This window comes from Macaca thibetana, chromosome 3 (assembly GCF_024542745.1).
Source record: "Macaca thibetana thibetana isolate TM-01 chromosome 3, ASM2454274v1, whole genome shotgun sequence".
In the NCBI taxonomy this organism is placed as follows: Eukaryota; Metazoa; Chordata; class Mammalia; order Primates; family Cercopithecidae; genus Macaca; species Macaca thibetana.
The window spans coordinates 126,630,068-126,653,994 of record NC_065580.1 but is presented as its reverse complement, the minus strand read 5'-3'; the positions used below and the strand labels follow the sequence as shown (position 1 = coordinate 126,653,994).

Below are 23,927 nucleotides of genomic sequence, written 5' to 3'. Positions count from 1 at the left end.
TGGCCACGACCTCGGTTCACTGCAAGCTCCACCTCCTGGGTTCATGCTATTCTCCTGCCTCAGCCTTCCGAGTAGCTGGGACTACAGGTGCCTGCCACCACACCCGGCTAATTTTTTGTATTTTTAGTAGAGAAGTGGTTTCACTGTGTTAACCAGGATGGTTTCGATCTCCTGACCTCGTGATCTGCCCACCTTGGCCTCCCAAAGTGCTGGGATCACAGGCGTGAGCCACCAAGCCTGGCCTTTTTTTTTTTTTTTCTTTTTTTTGAGACGGAGTTTCGCTCTTGTTGCCCAGGCTGGAGTGCAATGGCTCTCAGCTCACCGCAACCTCTGCCTCCTGGGTTCAAGCAATTCTCCTGCCTTATCCTCCCGAGTAGCTGGGATTACGGGCATGCGCTACCACGCCCGGTTAATTTTATATTTTTAGTAGAGATGGAGTTTCTCCATGTTGGTCAGGATGGTCTCAAACTCTTAACCTCAGGTGATCCACCCACATCGGCCTCCCAAAGTGCTGGGATTACAGGCGTAAGCCACCACGCCCAGCCGGAAAGAGTCTTATGAAGACTCTCCATAAGTGTTAATAGGGATTTTATTAGTTTATTTTGGTTGCAGTTTCTAATTTTTAAAAACATTGAAGTAATTTTTTCCACCTTCCCAATCCTAATTCTTATAGATTCATTCTTGTTGAACTAATGCTTTCTCATGTCTCAATTCTTTGTATATACATTGTTTTCAGATGTATTAAACAAAAACCCTTTAAAAAAGAAAAAAAAAGCAAGCTTTGGAATTGGGAAGTGTGATTCCTCTGACTTTGTAATTCTTTATAAGCTTTTAGCTATTTGGAGCCCTTTATAATTATTCCATATGGATGTAAGCATTGTCTTACTTATTTCTGCATAAAAGGCTGTTGGGATATTGACTGGAATTAGGTTGAATCTACAGATCACTTTGAGTAATCTTGACATGTTAACAATACTGAGTCTTCCTACCCATGACATGATGTCTTTCTGTTTAGCCCTTCTTTAATTTATTTTTAGCCACATTGTGTTCTTTTTAGTGTATAAGTCATTCACCTCAAATTTATCCTATGTATTTTATTTTATTTTATTTTTTATTTTTATTTTTTGAGATGGAGTCTCACTCTGTCTCCCAGGCTGGAGTGAAGTGGCACGATCTTAGCTCACTGCAACCTCTGCCCTCCAGGTTCAGGCGATTCTCCTGCCTGACCCTCTCAAGTAGCTGGGACCACAAGCGCGCGCCACCATCCCCGGCTAATTTTTGTATTTTTAGTGGAGATGGGGTTTCACTATGTTGGCCAGGCTGGTCTTGAACTCCTGACCTCAGGTGATCCGCCTGCTTTGGCCTCGCAAAGTGCTGGGATTACAGGGGTAAGCCACTGCTCCCGGCCTGTATTTTACTTTTTAGATGCTATTGCAAATGGAATTACTTTCTTAACTTTTTTGTTTATTTATTTCAATTGTATGGAAACATAATGGGTTTTTGTGCATATGTTAATCTTGCATCCTGCAACTTTGCTGAATTCATTTATTAGCTCTAGTAGCCTTTTCATGGATTCTTTTGGATTTGCTATATATTTGGGATATGTATTCTCATCTGCAAATAAATATAGTTTGACTACTTCCTCTCCAATTTTGATACTTTTCATTTTTTTAATTGTCTAATTGTTCTTGTTGAAACTTCTAGTAGAATATTGAATAGCAGTAGTAAAACAGGGCATTAAAAACCTTCCAACAAAGTTAAGTCCACGAAAAAATGGCTTCACTGGTGAATTCTACCAAACATTTCAAAAAGAATTAACAGCAATCCTTCTCACACTCTTCCAAAAGGGAAAGAGGAAAAAACAATTCCTAACTCATTCTGTGAGGCCAGTATTATCCAAATATTAAAGCCAAATAAAAACATCATAACAGGCTGGGCATGGTGGCTCACACCTGTAATCCCAGCACTTTGAGAGGCTGAGGTGGGAGGATTGCTTGAGCCCAGGAGTTTGACCAGTCTGGGCAACACAGTGAGACTGCATCTCTACAAAAAATAAAAAATTAGCTCAGTGTGGTGATATATGCCTGTAGACCCAGCTACTCAGGAGGCTGAGATGGGAGAATAGCTTGAGCACAAGAGGTTGAAGCTTCAGTTAGCCATGATCGTGCCACTGCGCTCCAGCCTGGGTGACAGAGCAAGACCCTGTCCTCTGCTACCAAAAAAATAGTGTTTTGTTTTTAATTGTTTTAATGTTTTAATTGCATATGTTTGCAAATTTTTCAGTTTTCTTATGCTTATTGATATCTGGCATCACTCCATTGTGATCATAAAAGATACTTTGTATAATTCAATATTTTAAAAATGTGTTATGTGTTTTATGACCCAACATATGGTCTATTTTGAAGAATGTCACCCTTTCCCCCAAATGTTTATTTTTGTTTCTTTTTTTGTTTGTTTTTGAGAGACTAAGTCTCACTCTGTCGCCCAGGCTGAAGTGCAGTGGTGCAGTTTCAGCTCACTGCAACCTCTGCCTCCTGGGTTCAAGTGATTCTCCTGCCTCAGCCTCCCAAGTAGCTTGGATTACAGGCGCATGCTGCCACACTAATTTTTGTGTATGTTTTAGTAGAGACAGGGTTTCTCCATGTTGGCCAGGCTGGTCTCAAACTCCTGACCTCGTGATCCACCCGCCTCGGCCTCCAAAAGTGCTGGGATTACAGATGTGAGCCACTGCGTCCAACCTTTTATGTTTTTCAGACAGTCTCACTCTGTTGCCCAGGCTGGAGTGCAGTGGCTCGATCTCAGCTCACTGCAACCTCCCCCTCCCAGGTTCAAGCAATTCTCCTGCCTCAGCCTCTTGAGTAACTGGGACTACAGGTGCACATCACCACGCCTGGCTAATTTTTGTATTTTTGTAGAGATAAGGGTTTCACTATATGTTGACCAGGCTGGTCTTGAACTCATGACCTCAGGTGATCTGCTCACCTCAGCCTCCCAAAGGGTTGGGATTACAGGTGTGAGCCACTGACCCCAGCTTCAATACCTATTTGGCAATGGCCAGGCCAGAACCTGTCACTCCCAAGCCTAAGAATGCTCACTGACTCTTCCCTGTGCACAGAAGCAAACCCTGGCTCTTGGATATGGTGCTCTGGGCCTGACACCTCAGCTGTCTTGTGATGCCCCTGCTCCCTGTCACTCACCCTCCCAGGATCACCTGCCATGCTCTTTGGTCATTTGCAAGCTCCTATATGATAAGTTTACCTCTCCCTCTATCTCCCAAACAGAACACTCACTTTTGCTTGTTGAAATCCCAGCCAAATAGAGCACAGGCATAGACTGGAGGTCCTTCTTTCCAGGAAAACTTTCCTAACTCCTGTTAATTCGTATTTAGTCTTCTTTCTTTTTTTTTCTTTTTTTGGAGACAGGGTCTCACTCTGACACCTGGGCTGCAGTGCAATGACGCGATCTCGGCTCACTGCACTCTCCGCCTCCCAGGTTCAAGTGATTCTCCCGCCTCAGCCTCCCAAGTAGCTGGGATTACAGCACGTGCTGCCAGGCCCTACTTTTGTATTTTTAGTAGAGTTGGAGTTTCGCCACATTGGCCAGGCTGGTCTCAACTCCTGACCTCAGGTGATACACCCACCTCGCCCTTCGAAAGTGCTGGGATTACAGGTGTGAGCCACCGCACCTGGCCCAGTCTTTCTTCTTCCTGCTGCAATGAAACTTGATTTATGCTGATGCACCACCCTCAAGGCTCACAGAGCTGCACCTGGGTGTGTGTATGCTGCACGATGTGGAAAGGCAGGGGCCCACGAGAGAATGGTCACCCTTTACACACCACATACACATTGACACATAAATGCAAACAGCACACCACTGATGATGCACATTCCCCCAATGCACCACACAACCATACACCCCACACACACATACTCACATGCTTAGTTCACATGCTCCTCTCCACACAGACCATACACACCATCAGTCACACATCCACCCTGCCACACACACAAACATATGCATGTGCGCATGCACACACTCACCACAGAGGACACTTACCATACAGCTACTCACACCACCCCACGTGCACATGCAAACAGACAAATCACACATCACTGTGGGCACGGGTTGCCTCAATACACTACACAATCACACTCACCATCCCCCAAATACAGACAGACATACACACACACGGAGAGCACATGTTTGTCACACACAGACCACTAGTGACACACACAAACACACCCACCCTGCTGAGAGCGGATACCCCAACACACTCACACACACACACGTACAGAGTGGGCTCTGGGTACTTCCTCAGCCTTGGCCTTCCAAACCCACAAAGGTTGTCTTTGCATCCTATGTCCTCCAACCCAGGTTCTGTCCTGGGCATGGCTCCTCAGGCCACTTTAGCCCGTCTCACCTCCAAACCCCAAATTCTGGCCTAAGCCATGTCCCACTAAGCTCAGGCAACTGGATTGGACTGCACTCACAAAGTCAGTCTAGGAGCTAAATTTCCAGATGGCAGTCTGTTTTGCTGAGTAAGATATTCATGGTTGCCAAAACTAAAACTTTTCCTCACAATAGGTAGTGATGCCCTCCTTCTCTGCCCTCCTTCTCCACCCTCCTCCTTAGCAATGAGCAGCAGCTCATCAAAAGCCACCGGGCATGGTGGCTTATACCTGTAATCCCAGCACTTTAAGAGCCCAAGGCAGGAGGATCACTTAAGGCTAGGAGTTTGAGACCAGCCTGGGCAACATAGCAAGACTCCATCTCTACAAAAAATTTAAAAATTAACCAGGCATGGTGCATGCCTCTAGCTACTCAGGAGGCTGAAGAGGGAAGATTGTTTGAGCCAAGGAAGTCAAGGCGGTAGTGAGCTATGATGACACCACTGCACTTCAGCCTGGGCAACAGAGAGAGATCCTGTCTCAAAAAAAAAAAAAAAACAAAAAACAGTCATTTTTTTGGGGGGGAGACTGAGCAGTTTCCGGTCACACACCACATGAGTCCTAAGATGAGGTACGAGGGGAGCCAAGAATCTCCTTCCAACACGTCCCACAATGAATCTCCCCCTCCATGTCATTTATCCTGGTGGATTCTTTGGCAAGGAATAAGAACAATGAACTTCAAGTTACTTGAGTGAGCAAAATCCCATGGAAGTTGAAATATAATTCACTTTGTCTTTCATTAAAAAGTATCATGTCAATGTGTGTGTGTGTGTGTGTGTGTGTGTGTGTGTGTGTGTGACTTTTTTGAAGCTGAAGTTTTCTCTCGTTGCCCAGGCTAGAGTGCAGTAGCGCAGTCTCGGCTCACTGTAATATCTGCCTCCCAGGTTCAAGCAACTCTTGTGCCTCAGCCTCCCGAGTAGCTGGGATTACAGGCACCTGCCACCACACCAAGGTAATTTTTGTATTTTTAGTAGAGATGAGGTGTCACCATGTTGGCCAGGCTGGTCTTGAACTCCTGACCTCAGGTGATCTGCCCACCTTGGCCTCCCAAAGTGCTAGGATTACAGGCATGAGCCACCATGCCCAGGTGTATCATGTCAATTTTGCAGGTGGCCTGAAGAAAATTGATTCCGAAAAGGGGTGCAAGGACAGATATAAACAGGCACTTGACATACTCTAGACTAGCTCTGTCCAGTAGAAACATAAGGTGAACCACGCACGTAATTTAAAATTTTCTGATAGCTGCATAAAAAAGTGAGAAGCAGCAGGTGGAATTTATTTTGAAAAGTGTGGGGCTAAAGCAACTCCATCTTGGAAACCAATCCGCCATATTGGTTTCTGATTATCCCCTGTTCCAGAAAGACCTCTAAGATTTCCAGTTTATCTGTTATTCCTTGTGTAAGAGCAGGTGCTTTCTGTAAGTCCTGCTGTTGGGTCAAACAACCCTGATGCTATCACACTTTAATTGTCCAGCCCAACCCTTCTGAATCACCCTTTCCCTATGGTATACAAAGCCCTGGGTCAAGAGGGTGATGATGCTGGGATCCACCATCTTGTCTCACCACTGCCCAAAACACAGACATGGCTTCTGTTCATAAGTCCCTATTAAATGTTTCTTTTTAAGAAATTGGATTTGTCTGCTTTCCTTCCTGCCTTCCTTTCTTCCTTCCTTCCCCTTCCCTCCCTTTTTTCTTGTTCTCTCTCTTTTTCCTGACAGGGTCTCACTCTATCTCCCAGGCTGAGTGCAGGCGCAGTGCACTGCGGCCTCAACCTCCCAAGTTCAAGTAGCTGAGACTACAGGCATGCCCCACCAAGCCTGGCTAATTTTTAAAATTTTTTGTAAAGATGGGATCTTGCTATGTTTCCCAGGCTCGTCTCAAACTCCTGGGCTCAAGCGATTCACCCTCCTCGGCCTCCCAAAGTGCTGTCATTATGAGCATGAACCACCATTCCCAGCCAAAATGACTGTTTTGAAAATAGTTTCATGGTTGGGCCCAGGGACACAGTTTAATTATAAGGGTCTTCCAGGTGATTCTATTAATACTTTGACTTCTCCAGTTTGAAGTGAGCCTCAGAGGGTTACTTTGTTTAACCATCCTTTGGAGGTTCTAACCCTTCACGGAAGACCTTTTGGAATATCATCACAGATGGAGACAGGAAACTTCTGGACATTCTTGACTGCTGAGTGTGAACTTGAAAAGAATATAAATCTTAGAAATTCTCAAATGTTTCTAAAATCATTTTTTGCAAAGATCACATTTAGGAGACCCTTTCTTTCACCAAGGACAGCTGAGTCCCTGGCTGGTCCTTTTCAAAAAGGAACTCTCTTGAAATGTGTTCCTCAAAATGTTCTAGCTGCCACTTTATTTAATGTCCTTCTGTTCTTCCACACTGTGATTTCCTGTGCTCCTGTCTTAACTAACTCAATATGTTATTGCAGCAGCGCAGTCTCGGCTCACTGCAACCTCCGCCTCCCGGGTTCAAGCGATTCTCCTGCCTCAACCTCCAGAGTAGCTGGGACTACAAGCACCCGCCACCACGCTCAGCTAATTTTTGTATTTTTAATAGAGACGGGGTTTCACCATGTTGACCAGGCTGGTCTCGAACTCCTGACCTCAGGTAATCCGCCCACCTCGGCCTCCCAAAGTGCTGGGATTAGGGGTATGAGCCACCACGCCTGGCAGCAACTCAATCTTTTAAGATTCTCACCATCGCAGCTTCTGTATGCCAGTTAATGATGCCAAATTGTAACTATTTACTAATGAGTTATTCATTCTTGTTTGGGGTTTTTGTTTTTAAAATATTTGGGACACTATATCCTGGACCTTTGTAAGTGCACTTTAAAAAATTCATTTCTGGCCGGGCGCGGTGGCTCACGCCTGTAATCCCAGCACTTTGGGAGGCCGAGGTGGGCAGATCACCTAAGGTCAGGAGTTTGACACCAGCCTGGCCAACATGGTGAAACCCCGTCTCTACTAAAAATACAAAAATCAGCCAGGCGCAGTGGCAGGCGCCTGTAATCCCAGTTACTCCAGAGGCTTAGACAGGAGAATCGCTTGAACCTGGGAGGCGGAGGTTGCAGTGAGCCGAAATCGCACTACTGCACTCTAGCCTGGGCCACAGAGCAAGACTCCGTCTCAAAAATGAAAAAAATTCATTACTTTCACAATCACTCACCAAGACTGATTATACTATTTCCAGTTCTGCAGAGGACATCAATAACAAGGCACAGCCCATGCCTCGAACCTTTAAAGGAAGGAAAGAGACTCTAGGGTTTCAGATTGCAAAGCGAGTTTTAACTCAATTTTACCGCTCCCTACCGCCATCCTGTGGGCACATTTATAATCTTCATAGGTGCTCCATTTATTTTCGCTCCTACCCTGGCATGAGATGTCTGAATCAAAAGGCTAATATCCAGAATCTACAAGGAACTCAAACAAATTAGCAAGAATAACACAAACAATTCCATCAAAAATGAGCTAACGACACGAATAGTCTGTTCGCAAAAGAAGATAGGCAAATGGCCAATAAACGTGTGAAAAAATGCTCAATATCACTAATGATCAGGGAAATGCAAATCAAAACCACAATGTGATACCACCTAACTCCTGCAACAATGGTCATAATAAAAAAAAAAAGAAAATAGATGTTGGCATGGATGCAGTGGGCAGGGAACACTTCTACACTGCTGGTGGGAATGTAAACTAGTACAGCTGCTATGGAAAACAGTGCCCAGATTGCTTAAAGAACTAAAAGCAGAACTACCATTTGATCCAGAAATCCCACTACTGGATATCTACCCAGAGGAAATATTTGGGCTGTTTCCATAGTTTTGCAATTGCGAATTGTGCTGCTATAAACATGTGTGTGCAAGTATCTTTTTTGTATAATGTTTATAGCAGCACGATTCGCAATTGCAAAACTATGGAAACAGTCCAAATATCCATCAATCAATGAGTGGATAAAGAAATTGTGGTGGCTGGGCATGGTGGCTCATACCTGTAATCCCAGTACTTTGGGAGGCTGAGGCGGGCAGATCATCTGAGGTCAGGAATTCGAAACCAGCCTGGCCAACATGGCAAAAACCCATCTCTACTAAAAATACAAAAATTAGCTGGGTGTGGTGGTGTGTGCCTGTACTCCCAGCTACTTGAGAGGCTGAGGCAGTAGAATGTCTTGAACCCAGAAGGCAGAGGTTGCAGACAGCAGAGATTGCACCACTGCACTCCAGCCTGTATGACAGAGCAAGACTCCTTTTCAAAAAAAAAAAAGGAATTGTGGTATGTATATACCATGGAATACTATTCAGCCATACAAAGGAAAGAAATAATGGCGTTCACAGCAACCTGGATGGAATTGGAGACTATTACTCTAAGTGAAGTAACTCAGGAATGGAAAAACCAAACATTGTATATTCTCACTCATAAATGGGAGCTAAGCTATGAGGATGCAAAGGCATAAGAACAATACAGTGGACTTTCGGACTCAAGGGAAAGGGTAGAAGGGGGGTGAGGGATAAAAGACTACAAATTGGGTACAGTGTATACTGCTCGGGTGATGGGTGCACCAAAATCTCACTAAAGAACTTACTCATGCAACCAAACACCACCTGTTCCCCAAAATCCTATGGAAATAAAAAATAAAATAAAATAAAAACTCAATTTACCAAGGCAAAAAAAGGCTGAGTCTACACCTCGTTATTTTTTAAAATCAGGAGTCACCCTGGTGCTTTTAAAAAAAAAGACCAAGGCTAGCTCAGTGAGATGCAGCAGAAGTAAGAGAGATTAAGAGCACAGGAAGGACTTGACTGGCTATGGCTGGAGAGGGAGGGGCTCACATGGAAAACAGTCCCAGGAATGTGGGCGGCCTCTAGAGAAATATGGTTTGGATCTGTGTCCCTGCAAAAATCTCATGTCGAATTGTAACCACAAGTGTTGGAGATGGGTTTGGTGGGAGGTGATTGGCTCATAGAAGTGGTTTCTAATGATTTAGCACCATGTATCTAGTACCATCTTGTGATACAGTTCTCCTGAGACCGCTTGTTTAAAAGTGTGTCCCAGCAAAAGCTGTGGGGGCCTCACCTGTCCCCCAACCATGCTTAGCAAAAAAAATAAAATAAAAAATAAAAAAATAAGCATCTTACATGCTCCTGCCATGTAAGATGTGCTTGCTTCCCCTTCACCTTCTACCATGATTGTAAGTTTCCTGAGGCCTCCCCAGCCTTGCTTCCTCTATGGCCTGTGCAATTATGAACCAAGAGCCTCTTTTCTTCATAAATTGCCTAGTCTCGGGTAGTTCTTTTTTTTTTTCTTTTTAATAGAGATGGTGTTTCACCATGTTGGTCAGGCTGGTCTCGAACTCTTGACCTCAAGTGATCCATCTGCCTCGGCCTCCCAAATTTCTAGGATTACAGGGATGAGCCACCACGCCCAGCCTAAGGTAGTTGTTTATAGTAGTATGAGAACAAACTAATACAAGGAGCAAAGATCAGTTATTGGTGGCAGGCAGCAAGGAAAGACTTTAGTCCTACTATGGCAAGGAACTCAATTCTGTCAACAATCCGATTAAGACTGGAAGTAGTTTCATGCCCAGGGCCTCCAGCATGGAACACTGCCCTGCTGACATTTAATTTGGTCCTTGCAAGACTCGAAACAAAAGAGTCAACTGAATGACACCATACCTGAAGTTTTTACTTACGGAACTACTAGAGTGTTAATTGTAACCTGCAAGGAATCTGCCAAACCATCCACTCACTTTAGATCCCACCCACAAGCTGAATGCAGGCCAGAGAGTATCACGATAATTGTGTGAGGGAGCAACAATCAGAAAAATTAGAAAACTTGAAGTGGAATACAGTCGTCCTTCTGTATCCACGGAGGATTGTTTCCAGGACATCCTTGGATACCAAAATCCTGATATAAAATGGCATCATATTTGCATATAACCTATGCACATCCTCTTATACACCTTAAATCTTCTCTAGATTATAATACCTAACACAATGTAAAAGCTATATAATACATAGCATGTATCCAGTTGGTATACTGCATTGTTTAGGGAATAATCAAAAGAAAAAAAAAGTCTGTAAATGTTCAGTATAGATACAACCATCCATTTTCTTCCCAAATATTTTTGCTCTGTGGTTGGTTGAATCCACAGATGCAGAACTCACAAGTACACAGGGCAGACTGGATTTCTTTTTTTTTTTTTTTTTTTTTTTTTTTTGAGACGGAGTCTCGCTCTGTCGCCCAGGCTGGAGTGCAGTGGCCGGATCTCAGCTCACTGCAAGCTCCGCCTCCCAGGTTCACGCCATTCTCCTGCCTCAGCCTCCCGAGTAGCTGGGACTACAGGCGCCCATCACATCGCCCAGCTAGTTTTTTGTATTTTTTAGTAGAGACGGGGTTTCACCGTGTTAGCCAGGATGGTCTCGATCTCCTGACCTTGTGATCCTCGGCCTCCCAAAGTGCTGGGATTACAGGCTTGAGTCACCGCGCCCGGCTGGCAGACTGGATTTCTTACACCTGAATTTCCTACAAAGATTAAAACTGAAAACAAGGATCCAACTAAAGTACATTTGTTTGGCTCTTAATGAGTCAACATATGCCACCAATACTGTTCAATTTTTGGTCGTTTATTTAGGAGTCAGTTCAAATTTCAAAGTAACTGAAGAATTTGCTTTTATAAATAGTTCGTGTACAATAGAACAACTTCAGGGAGGAATATTTTTATTTTTTAATTATTTATTTTTTGAGGCAAAGTCTCACTTTGTCACCCAGACTAGAGTCCTGCCTCAGTCCCCCAGGTAGCTGGGACTACAGGCTCACACCACCATGCCTGGCTAATTTTTGTATTTTTTTGTAGAGATGGGGTTTTGCCATGTTGGCCAGGCTGGTCTTGAACTCCTGAGCCCAAGCAATTTGCCCACCTTAGCCTCCCAAAGTGCTAGGATTACAGGTGTGGGCCACCACACCTGGTCAGGCAAGAATATTTTTAAAGAAGTTAAGAAAACCCTAATGTATTATTAGGTTGGTACAAAAGTAATTGTGGTTTTTGCCATTACTTTTAATGCCAAAAACTACAATTGCTTTTACATCAACCTTATATAACCTTATCTTAGTCAGTTTGCAGAAAACAGACCAAGTAATTTATACAGTAAAGAAGTTCATTTTGGCTCATGGTTGTGGAAACTGGGAAGTCCAAGAGCATGGTGACAGCTTCTGGTGAAGGCTTTTATACTGTATCATAACTTGGCAAAAATGTGAAGGGAAAGTGAGCATGCATGCAGAAGAGACTGCAAGAATAAGTTAAGCTCACTTTTATAACAACCTGCTCTCATAAGAACTACTTCACTCCTAAGAAAACTAACTCCCTCCATAACACCATTAATCCATTAATGAGTGCTTAACCCAGGACCCAATCACCTGTTAAAGGCCCTACCTCCCAACACTGCAGCATTGGGAATTAAATTTCCAACACGTGAACTTTGGGGGGAACACATTCAAACCACAGCACAACTCAAGTGGAATTTGCTAAGCAGGTACTTTGTGGAAAATATTTGGGTCTGCCATAGGCTATTGAACCAGTAATGCCAACAGAGAGCTTCATTTGCTCTCGTTAACTTAGCCATTGTCAGTTTCATGAATTATTGTCAGAAATAGAAGCTAAATATCCTGACTTTCGTACAACACAGCAGTTTGATGCCTTGACAGTGGTAAAGATTTATCAAGATGTTTGTTTTTAGCTCAGGGCTGAGATTAAATATTTTTCTAAATGAAAAGAACCACCCCCAACCACTTGTAAAACACCAAACGGCTTCGGAAATTAGCTTTTGCTGCAGACTTGATAATATTACTTAATGAATTCAAACTAAAATTACAAGGCTAAAGTAACCTATAACTTATACTATCATAAAGTCATTTCAATGACCACATTGAATCACAAGTAATATCAAGCTGCTTTATATACTTTCAGTGCTATCTAAAGTTAAAACAGGAAGCAAGATCACCATCCCTACTCAAAATTAGCAGTGGCTGTATTTTCCATGCTCAATCTATAGTTCTGGTAGCATTTTTGGACCTCTATGCAAATGCAAAGCACATTTCTATATTTCAATATCCCTGTAACTGTGCAGTTGAGGAGTTCCCACCTAACCTTCAATTGGAAGTGATTAATCTGCCATATAATGACATGCTAAAGTGCAAATTTCAAGAGAAGAATATAACAGAACTCTATAAATGTCTTCCAAGCAATGAATATACTCAAGTTAAATCATATGTTCGTGGATGATCAGTATTTGGCAGTATGTATCTATCTTAAAAACATTTTCAAAGATGAAATATGTAAAATCTCATTATAACTGGTATAAACAGATGTACACAATTTTGATGCTGATGAACACTAACTCTGGGGCCTAGCACAGTGCTCACGACTGTAATCCCAGCACCTTGGGGGGCCTGAGGAGTAAGAATCCCTTGAGCCCAGGAGTTCTAGACCAGCCTGGACAACATAGTGAGATCCCCATCTCTACAAAAATGTTTTAAAAACTAGCGGGGCACAGTGGCTCAGGGTTGCTGTAGTCCTCGCTACCGGGGTGGCTGAGGCGGGAGGATGCTTGAGCCCAGGAGTTCAAGGCTGCAGTGAGCCATGATGGCACTACTGCCCTCCAGCCCGGGCGACAGAACAGGGCCCTGTCTGAAAAACAAAACAAAACAAAACTCACTAACTCTGAATTCCAATTAAGCAAAATGTTACGCCTAAAAAAAGAAAAATTCCATTCTTTGCATCAGTAGCATTACTATATAATGATATAATGAGATCATTATCTTTTTTTTTTTTTTTTTTTTGAGATGGAGTCTTATTCTGTTGCCCAGGCTGGAGTGCAATGATGTAACCTCCGCTCACTGCAACCTCCCCCTCCCAGGTTCAAGCGATTCTTCTGCCTCAGCCTCCCGAATAGCTGGGATTACAGGCGCCCGTCACCACGCCCAGCTAATATTTGTATATGTATTAGAGACGGGGATTTCACCATGTTGGCCAGGCTGGTCTCGAACCTCAAGTTATCCACCAAACTCAGCCTCCTAAAGTGCTGGGATTACACGCGTGAACCACCGCGCCCGGCCAATATCATCATCATTATATTTTGAGTTTTATCAATATGAAATTGATGGGAAGGAGGAGTGGTTCCACGATTGAGAGCAAGGCTTGTGTCGTCACCATGGAGACGGACAGTCCAACGCTTCTGATTGGCAGGGACCAAGGGACGGGTCCTCCGCCCGTCCCCCTCGACCCTCTCGGACCGGAAAGTCCTGGCAAGGCTCGAGGGCGCAGGGTCATGAAAAGCAGACCCGGGGAAGCTAGTGGGAGTCAGGACCCCGGGCGATGAGGGCGGTGATGAGGGAAGGAGGCTCCGGGCGCCGCCGGCGCATGCGTACTGGGGATCTGAGGCTAGTGCCTTGCGCCGCCATTGCAGAGAGGCTGTCGTCAGAGCTGTCCTGGCGCGCCGGCTGCTGGACCGGCCCCAGGAGCCCAGTCACCGGGCGTCATTGGCTCAGGCGGTGGGGCCCTCGGCACCTTCTCCCGCCCGGGTCCACCCTGGCGGCGGCGGCGGTGGCGGCGGCGTCAGAGGGCGGAGCCTGCCGGAGCGCCCTTTGTCTGCGGAGGTGAGTGCGCGCCGGGAGGAGGCGGAGGCGGGAGGTGGGAGGCGGCGGCCGGGGGAGAGGCGGCCGCTGTCCCCGCTGTCCCCGTTTCTGTCACCCGCCCCTTGTCCCTTTCGGATTTTTGGTCTTTTATAGGACGGTCTTACCCGTTCCAATATTACAAACACATTGTCCTCTACTATCTGCGAATGACTCTGAGGCTGAAAAAAAATTCGCAATTTATTTTTGGGCAAGCGTCCATAGGTGTCATTTGGGGAAAAGTTTTTCCTCATCTCAGGATTATGCAAACGTTCGCCTTTATTTTCTTTTAATACGTTTAAAGAATTGAAAAAATATTTTCTTTTTCTCCTTTTTATCTGTATTTCATTGAGTATGATATTTGTGGTAAGGGGTTAGTTAGGGAGTTACCTTTTTCTCTCATTGCCTTGCCGTTATCCGTTGAGTCACTTTTCCGCGGAATTGCGTGACACCTTTATTACATTTTGCAGGCGTGTGTATACTCAAATGTGTTTCTGTTTATGTTTTTGTTTTGAGACAGGATCTCACTTTATCACCCAGGCTGCAGTGCAGTGACACGATCATGGCACACTGCAGCCTCAAATGCCTGGACTCAAAAGCTCCACCTGCCTCGGCCTCCCCAGTAGCTGGGACCACAGGTGTGCACCACCACGCGCGACTCTTTGTTGTTGTAGTTAGCGACCAGGTCTCACCATGTTTCCCAGGCTGGTCTCGAACTCCTGAGCGCAAGTCATCCTCCCAGCTTGGCCTCTCAAAGTGCTGGGATTCCAGGCGTGAGCCACGGCGTTCGGTCAGATGTTTCTAGATTCTTTCACTGCCCTGACAGTTTCTGCAGTGAATATATATCCATATATACATACATACATACATTTTTTCATTTAAAATGTTTAGGCCGGTTGCGGTGACTCACGCCTGTAATTGCAGCACTTTGGGAGGCAGAGGCAGGAGGATCACTTGAGCTCATGAGTTCGAGACCAGCCTGGGAAATATGTCAAGACCCTGTTGCTACAAAAGGAACTAGAAACATTAACCGGGCTTGGTGGTGTGTGCCTGTAGTCCCCAGTTACTCAGGAGGCTGAGGTGGGAAGATGTCTTTGGCCCAGGAGATGAAGGTTGCAGTGAGCCAGCCACTGCACTCCAGCCTGGGCGATAGAACCAGACCTTGTCTCAAAAAATAAATGTTTTAAGCAAATCCCGCTTAATTATGTCCTTTCATGTAATGATATTTTTTTTAGACAAGTTTTGCTCCTGTTGCCCAGGCTGGAGTGCAATGGTGTGACCTCTGCTCACCGCAACCTCTGCCTCCTGGGTTCAAATGATTCTCCTGTCTCAGCTTCCCGATTAGCTGGGATTACAGGCACATGCCACCACACCTAGCTAATTTTTGTATTTTTAGTAGAGACGGAGTTTTATCATATTGGTCAGGCTGGTCTCAAACTCCTGACCTCAGGTGATCCGCCCACCTCAGCCTCCAAAGTGCTGGGATTACAGGCTTGAGCCACCGTGCCCGGCCTGATCTATTTCTTTTAACTTAAATTGTGAGGCATTTGAAAGATACAGAAAAGTAAAATAATAATAATAATAATTTTTTAAAAGGCAGGTTGTAGCACTTAGTAGGTTGTAGCCATTAGTAGGTTCTAAATAGATAGCTGTTCAGTGATGAATGTTGGTTGAAAGTCACTCTGTTGCTGAAAACTTGCGCGCAGCTCCCTGCTGCCATCAGGAAAATGTTCTAGTTCCTCAGTGATGCCCTCAAAGCCCTTTATGATCTTGATATTGCATCTGGCTTTGCCTTACACCCTTGCACTTTTTTTCACCCCAAAAAAGCAGTTTAATTTGAGTGCAGATTTGTATGTGAATTTCATTAGAAAAGAGGACTATATAAATCTATATGAGTTACAGCTCTTGTAATATGTTGGTGTCATTTTCATCTGATTGGAAATGTCAACTGTGAAGAGTATGCTTTTAATTTTTACCTTAGAGTATGCATCTTTGGCTGAGTGCAAACACAGAAATGTCATATCTCACAGTTCTAAAGGTGGTAAGTTCAAAATCAAAGTGCGTGCCCTGTTGGTTTCCAGTGAACCTCTCTTCTTGGCTTGCAGAAGGAGCTGGCTTTTCTCTGTGTCCTCTTCTGCTGGCCTTTGCACTGTATGCATGCACTCTTGGTGTCTCTTCATCTTCTTATGAGGACATTATTGCTATTGGATTAAGACCTCACCTTTATGATCTTATTTAACTTTAATTACAGGCCCAGCGCAGTGGCTCACGCCTGTAATCCCAGCACTTTGGGAGGCCAAGGCAGGTGGATCACCTGAGGTCAGGAGTTTGAGACCAACCTGGCCAACATGGTGAAACCCCATCTCTACTAAAAATACAAAAATTAGCCGGGTGTGCAGCACTTTGGGAGGCCGAGGCAGGCGGATCATAAGGTCAGGAAATGGAGACCATCCTGGCTAACATGGTGAAACCCTGTCTCTACAAAAAAAAAAAAAAATCAGCCGGGCATGGTGGTGGGTGCCTGTAGTCCCAACTACTCGGGAGGCTGAGGCAGGAGAATGGCGTGAACCCAGGAGGCGGAGCTTGCAGTGAGCCGAGATCGCGCCACTGCACTCCAGCCTGGGCGACAGAGCGAGACTCCGTCTCAAAAAAAAAAAAAAAATTAGCCGGGTGTGGTGGTGGGTGCCTGTAATCCCAGCAACTTGGGAAGCTGAGGCAGGAGAATTGCTTGAACTCGCGAGGTGGAGGTTGCAGTTAGCTGAGATCACGCCATTGCACTCCAGTCTGGGCAAGAGAGCGAGACTCTCTCTCCAAAAAAAAATACAACCTTTAAGGCCCTATTTCCAAATAAAGTCACATTGGGGGTTAGGACTTCAACATATTAATTTGGGGGAATATGTTATATGGAATTAATTATATGGAATATAATTTAGTCCATAATAGTTACAATATCAAAATGAGTTGAAAATTCTAATCTTCTGTAAGATTAAAACTGCCTCAAATCATTATTACAAGAAAAAAATGTATCCCTTAAGGGAATTCTGTATAAAGATCTAAGAAGAATTGTCCTGGTATCACAGATACAGAGGAGAATCAAATATTAAGGAGAGGCTGGATGTGGTGGCTTATGCCTGTAATCCCAGCTACTTGGGCGGCTGAGGCAGGAGAATCGCTTGAACCTGGGAGGTGGAGGTTGCAGTGAGCAGAGATCGCACCATTGCACTCCAGCCTGGGCAGCAAGAGCGATACTCTGTCTCAAAAACAAAACAAAACAAAAAGAGGTGTTGAAGGGCCCTCACATTTTACTCTATATATTCCCAAGTTTTTTCCCTTTTGAGTTTATATAAAAAATGTGTGGAACTTAAGTTTAAAAAATAATGTGTTTAACTTATATAAGGAATAAAAGAAGAAAACCCTCACGCACACTTAGGACCTCTACAGAGAGGAAAAACAAATTTTACAATGCAGACCTTTTACAAATTAACTCCTTTTAGAAAGCAGCAAAAATAAAAGACAAATGGTGGAATGGAGACTATATGTGTATGTGTGTTTGACAAGGGTTACTGTCTGTGTTCTTGGGTCCCCAATACCACCCTCTGGTTCAGTGATTTGCTAGAACTCCTAGAATTCAGCAAATACTGTGTTGCATTTATGGTAGAGTGTTAGAGTGAAAGGATGCAGATTAAAAGTCAGCAACATGCTGAGCGTGGTGGCTTACGCCTATAATCCCAGCACTTTGGGAGGCCGAAGTGGGTGGATCAGCTGAGGTCAGGAGATCAAGACTAGCGTGGTCAACATTGTGAAACCCCATCTCTACTAAAAATACAAAAATTAGCTGGCCGTGGTGGCAAGTGCCTGTAATCCCAGCTACTTGGGAGGCTGAGGCACGAGAATCGCTTGAACCTGGGAAGTGGAGCTTGCAGTGAGCTGAGATTCTGCTACTGCACTCCAGCCTGGGCAACAGAGTGAGACTCCATCTCAAAAAAGAAAACAGCAACAGACAAAAGCACATAGAGCAAGCTCCAAGGTCCAGGAGAGACCAAGTGCAGGCTTCCCATTGTCCTCTCTCTCTCTGGAATTTAACTGATAACCTTTAAATCTCCCAGGAACAGGCCGGGCGCAGTGACTCATGCCTGTAATCCTGGCACTTTGGGAAGCTGAGGCAGGTGGATCGCCTGAGGTCGGGAGTTCGAGACCAGCCTGACCAACATGGAGAAACCCTTTCTCTACTGAAAATGCAAAATTAGCCAAGCGTGGTGGTGCATGCCTGTAATCCCAGCTACTCGGGAGGCCGAGGCAGGAGAATCACTTGAACCCAGGAGGCATGGGTTGCGGTGAGCTGAGTTCACACCATTGCACTCCAGCCTGGGCAACGAGAGCAAAACTGTGTCTCAAAAAAAAAAAAAGGAAAAAAAAGAAAAAATCTCCCAGGAACGATGTGTGAGAGATTTGTGTTCATGCCATACAGAACCAGGGAAGCTCACTCTAGCTTGGTGTTCAGGGTTTTAATTGGGGGCTGGTGTAGGGGTGATCCCTTTTCTCCCTATCATAAGGGTCATGACAGAAAACCCTATAACAAAACACAGGTTAACAAGAGAAAAGCGTAACAAGTTTATTTGAAATAGTTTTATAACTTCCCCTTTGCCCTCCGAAGGTTTGCTGAAAAGCACTGACATACACACACACACACTCACACACACACACACACACACAAAAACACAAAAGCAGAATAGGCTGGGCGCGGTGGCTCACGCCTGTAATCCCAGCACTTTGGAGGCTGAGGTGAGCAGATCACCTGAGGTCGGGAGTTTGAGACCAGCCTGATCAACATAGAGAAACCCCATCTCTCCTGAAGATACAAAATTATCCGGGTGTGGTGGCGGGAGCCTATAATCCCAGCTACTCAGAGGCTGAGGCAGTAGAATTGCTTGAACCTGGAAGGTGAGGTTGCAGTGAGCCAAGATCACGCCATTGCACGCCATTCTGGGCAACAAGAGTGACACTGTTTAAAAAAAAAAAAAAAAGCAGAGTAATAGACAAGTCATACAAGTTTATTTGATTGTAGAGTTTTTGGTTTGTTTGTTTGTTTGTTTTTTGAGATGCAGTCTTGCTCTGTCACCCAGGCTGGAGTGCAGTGCCACAATCTCAGCTCCCTACAAGCTCCGCCTCCTGGGTTCACGCCATTCTCCTGCCTCAGCCTCCCTAGTAGCTTAGGCTACAGGTACCTGCCACCACGCCTGGCTAATTTTTTGTAGTTTTAGTAGAGGCGGGATTTCACTGTGTTAGCCAGGATGGTCTTGATCTCCTGACCTCGTGATCTGCCCGCCTCGGCCTCCCAAAGTGCTGGGATTACAGGTGTGAGCCACTGTGCCCGGACTCTTTGATCATAGTTTTATGTGACATGGGAGACTTCAGACTGAAGACCCAAAGGTACGGGGAAACATAAACATACAGTTTATGTTTAGGTGTGGACATCCGTGTAGAAATATGATTGGACAAAAAGGGTATGATCTCATGCTATAGATTGAATGGGGAAATGCAGCCAGACCTGGCTGTTCAGATTCTCCTTGTTCTCTTTGGGAAGTATTCCTTCCTACCCAGTGTGCGGTAGGACCACTATGGAATGAGGGTCTTATGACCTACAATGAAAGAAGGTAGGTCAGATAATTTATTTATAGCCAGTTATGATACAGAAGGCAGGGAATTAGGGTAATATTTTTAGGTTTTATGACTGGCTTTGGAGAAAAAGCGTTCCTGTTTTTTTGTTGTTGTTGTTTTGTTTTGTTTTTTGTTTGTTTGTTTTGAGACTGAGTTTTGCTAGTTGCCAAGGCTGGAGTGCAGTGTCATGATCTCGGCTCACTGCAACCTCCACCTCCCATGTTCAAGCCATTTTCGTGCCTCAGCCTCCCGAGTAGCTGGATTACAGGCACCTGCCACCACACCCGCCTAATTTTTGTATTTTTAGTAGAGAGAGGGTTTCACCATGTTGGCCAGGCTGGTCTCAAACTCCTGACCTCAAATGATCTGCCCACCTTGGCCTCCCAAATTGCTGGGATTACAGGCATGAGCCACCACGCTTGGCCAAGGGTTGTTGTTTCTATGACCTGCCTTGGGGAAGGGGTATTCTAGTTTCTAAGCCTAGTCTTGGGGGAAAATGAGGCGTGAGAGAAAGGAGGGCAGGAGAAGGCCAGAGAGAAATTTGTGCTTTTGAGGCCTTTAATTTGCAGTATCATTTTCTGAGCCCCAACGCTAGTCATGTAGGCTTGGCTGACCACCCTTGTGGCTGATCTTCATTCTCCAGCCCTTTCAGAGGAGGAGCTACCAGACGGCCTGCGGTTTTCCACATAACAGGGTCCCTTTGTTAGCATTAACATCTGGACATGTCCCATGGCCTCAGGCAAACAAAGACACCCTTAACTGGTAGGATATTCCAGGGCTTTAGAGGTTGTCTCACAAGGAGGCAGGCCAGGGTACCTTTCCTTGAAGTGTTCAGGGTTTGGACCATCCAGTTCTGCTGAGTTAATCCCCTAACTTCATGCTATCTTCTGTCTAAAGACCTCTTGTAAATCAGTAAGAAAAAGACAATAGTGGAAAAATGGACAGATGACATGAAAGGGTAATACATTTAAAAAATAAAGCTAAAAATATAAAAATTTCTGTCTCAATGTAAATACGTTTATGAATTTCAAAAGAACAAAGCCTGACATGGTTAATGGTCTCATATATCAGTGATGAGTATATAAATTGATCCAACCTTCCTGGACAGTGCTTTGCCTTTTCTTTGACCCTGCAATGACACTTTTCCTAAGGAACTAATCAGGCAAAATCATTCAAAAACTGTATGTCTAACAGTGTTTGCTATTGTCTATAAAAGCAAGCAAGGGGCCGGGCGCGGTGGCTCAAGCCTGTAATCCCAGCACTTTGGGAGGCCGAGGCGGGTGGATCACGAGGTCAGGAGATCGAGACCATCCTGGCTAACATGATGAAACCCCGTCTCTACTAAAAATACAAAAAACTAGCCCGGCGTGGTGGCGGGCGCCTGTAGTCCCAGCTACTCGGAGGCTGAGGCGGGAGAATGGCGTGAACCTGGGAGGTGGAGCTTGCAGTGAGCCGAGTGCCACTGCACTCCAGCCTGGGCAACAGAGCGAGACTCCGTCTCAAAAAAAAAAAAAAAAAAGCAAGCAAGGAAGCAAGAAAACAACCTAAAGGTCTATTAATAATGAAATAAATTTTGGTTATTCCATGCAAAGGAATATATTATGAATCTGTTAAGAAAATGAATGTTTTGACTTTTGTTTTCTGTCATGAAGTGAGATCCACAATATTGTCAATTAAAATGTAGATTTCTAAAAAGAAAATTATACATTTAATAATATATGCATGTGTATCCTTGTATGCATATACATGGAAAAAGCCTGAAAGGATAAATCCCAAAAATAAGGTAACTGGTTATCTCTAGGTGATATTATAGGTGATTTTCATTTTTTTAATATTTACTAAAATTTGTGTTTTAATATTTGCCAAAAAGTAAAATGAGGGTATTTCCATGATAGAGAGGGGTGTAGGAAAGATCACTCTGGCTGCAGTATGAAGAAAAGGTTAGACTAAAGTCAAGGAGACAAGTTAGATGGGAATGGCAGTAATCAAAGAGAGATGATGATGGTGGCTGAACCAACGTACTAGACATGAAGATTAAGACCAGAAACATTCACGATATACTGAAGGGAATATGTATACCAGAATGTGACATTGATTAGATAGAGAGCCTAAGGAAGAACGAGGGAGCTCAGGATGCCATTCAGGTTTCAGGCTTGGTGTTGCTATTCACTGAGATGGGGAATATGATAGAAGAGTTAGAATTAAGATATATCTCTCTATCTACTGCTTATTATGTGGTGTTATATTCTTTTTTTTTTTTTTTTTTTTGAGACAGTTTCGCTCTTATTGCCCGGGCTGGAGTGCAATGGCATGGCCTCGGCTCACTGTAACCTCCACCTACTGGGTTCAAGCGATTCTCCTGCCTCAGCCTTCTGAGTAGCTGGGATTACAGGCATGCGCCACCATGCCTGGCTAATTTCGTATTTTTAGTAGAGACGGGGTTTCTCCATGTTGGTGAGGCTGGTCTCGAACTCCCGACCTCAGGTGATCCCCCTGCTTTGGTCTCCCAAAGTGCTGGGATTACAGGCATGAGCCATTGCACCTGGCCTGTGCTGTTATATTCTAAATATTTACACATTTTCACTTTTCCTTAATCTTCACAACAAACCCACGGGTAGATACTATTATTCCTAGTTTTATAGATGAGGAAATGGAAGGCTGGAGAGGTTGAGTAATTTACCCAACCAGACTCATACAGCTGAAGTCATGGAGCTGGGAATCAAACCCAATTGGTTTGGTGTGGAGTCACCATTCTGACCTGCCTTACTGCATGGCAAATTAATGGCAAGAGACTTGAGAGAGAATGAGTTTTGGATATGTTAGGCTTGAGAAATATGAGGGACATCTACCTGGGGTTGTCCAGGAGGGTGGTTACATTTGTATGTTTTTCTGTAGCTCAGAAAGGATGAGCAGTGAAGCCAACGCAATGAGAGAAACCACCTGAGAATAAATACAATAAAAAATAGAGGAGACTATTAAACACTAATAAATTGGACCTAACTACATTACAAAGGAAGGATGTAACCACACTGAAAGAGGTGAGGAAGAAAAGAACTAGCCTTAAATAACTTTAGGAAACAGTATCTTAACTGGGTACTGTAAGGCTAAAGATGAAAAGAATTCCACATAAATGCTGTAATCAAGTCAGTAATTGTGTTTCTCACAAGGGTATGAGTTAGCAACTCTATTATAAAACTATGTTATATGTATATCATAATTGAACAAATAAGTAGATAATGAGAGCCACCAATTTTTTACTGTTGAAGAAGGAAGTTACCAGTAAGGAAAAAGGGAAGACTAAAGTGAACCTTGTGGTATTAGATTGGAATCGGATATCAGTATGAACTCATGGTATTTAATATATATATGTGTATATAGATATATACACACACACACAAACATGCACATAATCGATGTGTGTATATACATGGTTAGTATGTGCGTGTGTGTATATATATATATTATATATTTCCTAGCTATGTCTGCTAAGAGGGCCTAGAAGCAATGATACCCCAGTAGCAATAAGCACACCTAGCACCCAAATCTTTGTTTCTAAGTCCTCTTCTCCAGTAAAAGGAACCAGGGCACTTTGGAGAAACTGTTGATTCCAGGGCTGGGCAGGAAAAATGCAAGAGCCTGAAACATCTTACATTGCCAGGAAATGAGAAAGTGCTTAAGAAAGGAGAAAGCCTGGTTGAAATAACACAGGAGTCTCGTAATGGCCAAAGCTGGAACAATTTGTGCAATAAAATAAATAATAAAAGTATTTGACTTTTAATTCATAGAATATAATATTCATGAGTCTCTATAGATACAAAGAATCTAATAAACGAATGAATAGGGGATAAGCAGCAGCTCTTCCTTATGGAAAAATTCCAATACTAAATTAGTAAGAGGGAAATAGAAGAACACCATTAGGTAAACACCACATTAATAATTGTTGCAGATGAGATGAGATACACTGATGATGTAATTAATGGGTTTGAGAAGCAAGATATGTACATAATCTTTTTTCTTTTTTTTTTTTTTTTTTTTTTTTTTTGAGACAGGGTCTCACTCTTTCACCGAGGGTGGAATGCAGTGGCGTGATCATGGCTTGCTGGAGTGCAGTGGCATGATCACAGCTCATTGTAGCCTCCACCTTCCA

The 23,927-nt window shown here is 44.0% G+C and overlaps 2 protein-coding genes across 6 annotated transcripts in view; both read left to right on the top strand.

Moving 5' to 3' along the window:
- Positions 1-23,927, top strand: part of MRPS17 (mitochondrial ribosomal protein S17) — a 457,376-nt gene that overhangs the window by 373,543 nt on the left and 59,906 nt on the right. The window lies entirely within an intron of this gene.
- The window catches only part of ZNF713 (zinc finger protein 713), a 59,272-nt gene continuing 49,078 nt past the window's right edge, over positions 13,734-23,927 (top strand). For 2 of the 3 annotated variants that reach the window (XM_050783497.1, XM_050783495.1), the window contains exon 1: positions 13,734-14,107. The gene's annotated coding sequence lies outside the window, so the exon portion shown is untranslated. The remainder of the gene's footprint in view (positions 14,108-23,927) is intronic. The other variant, XM_050783498.1, reaches the window with a different exon arrangement.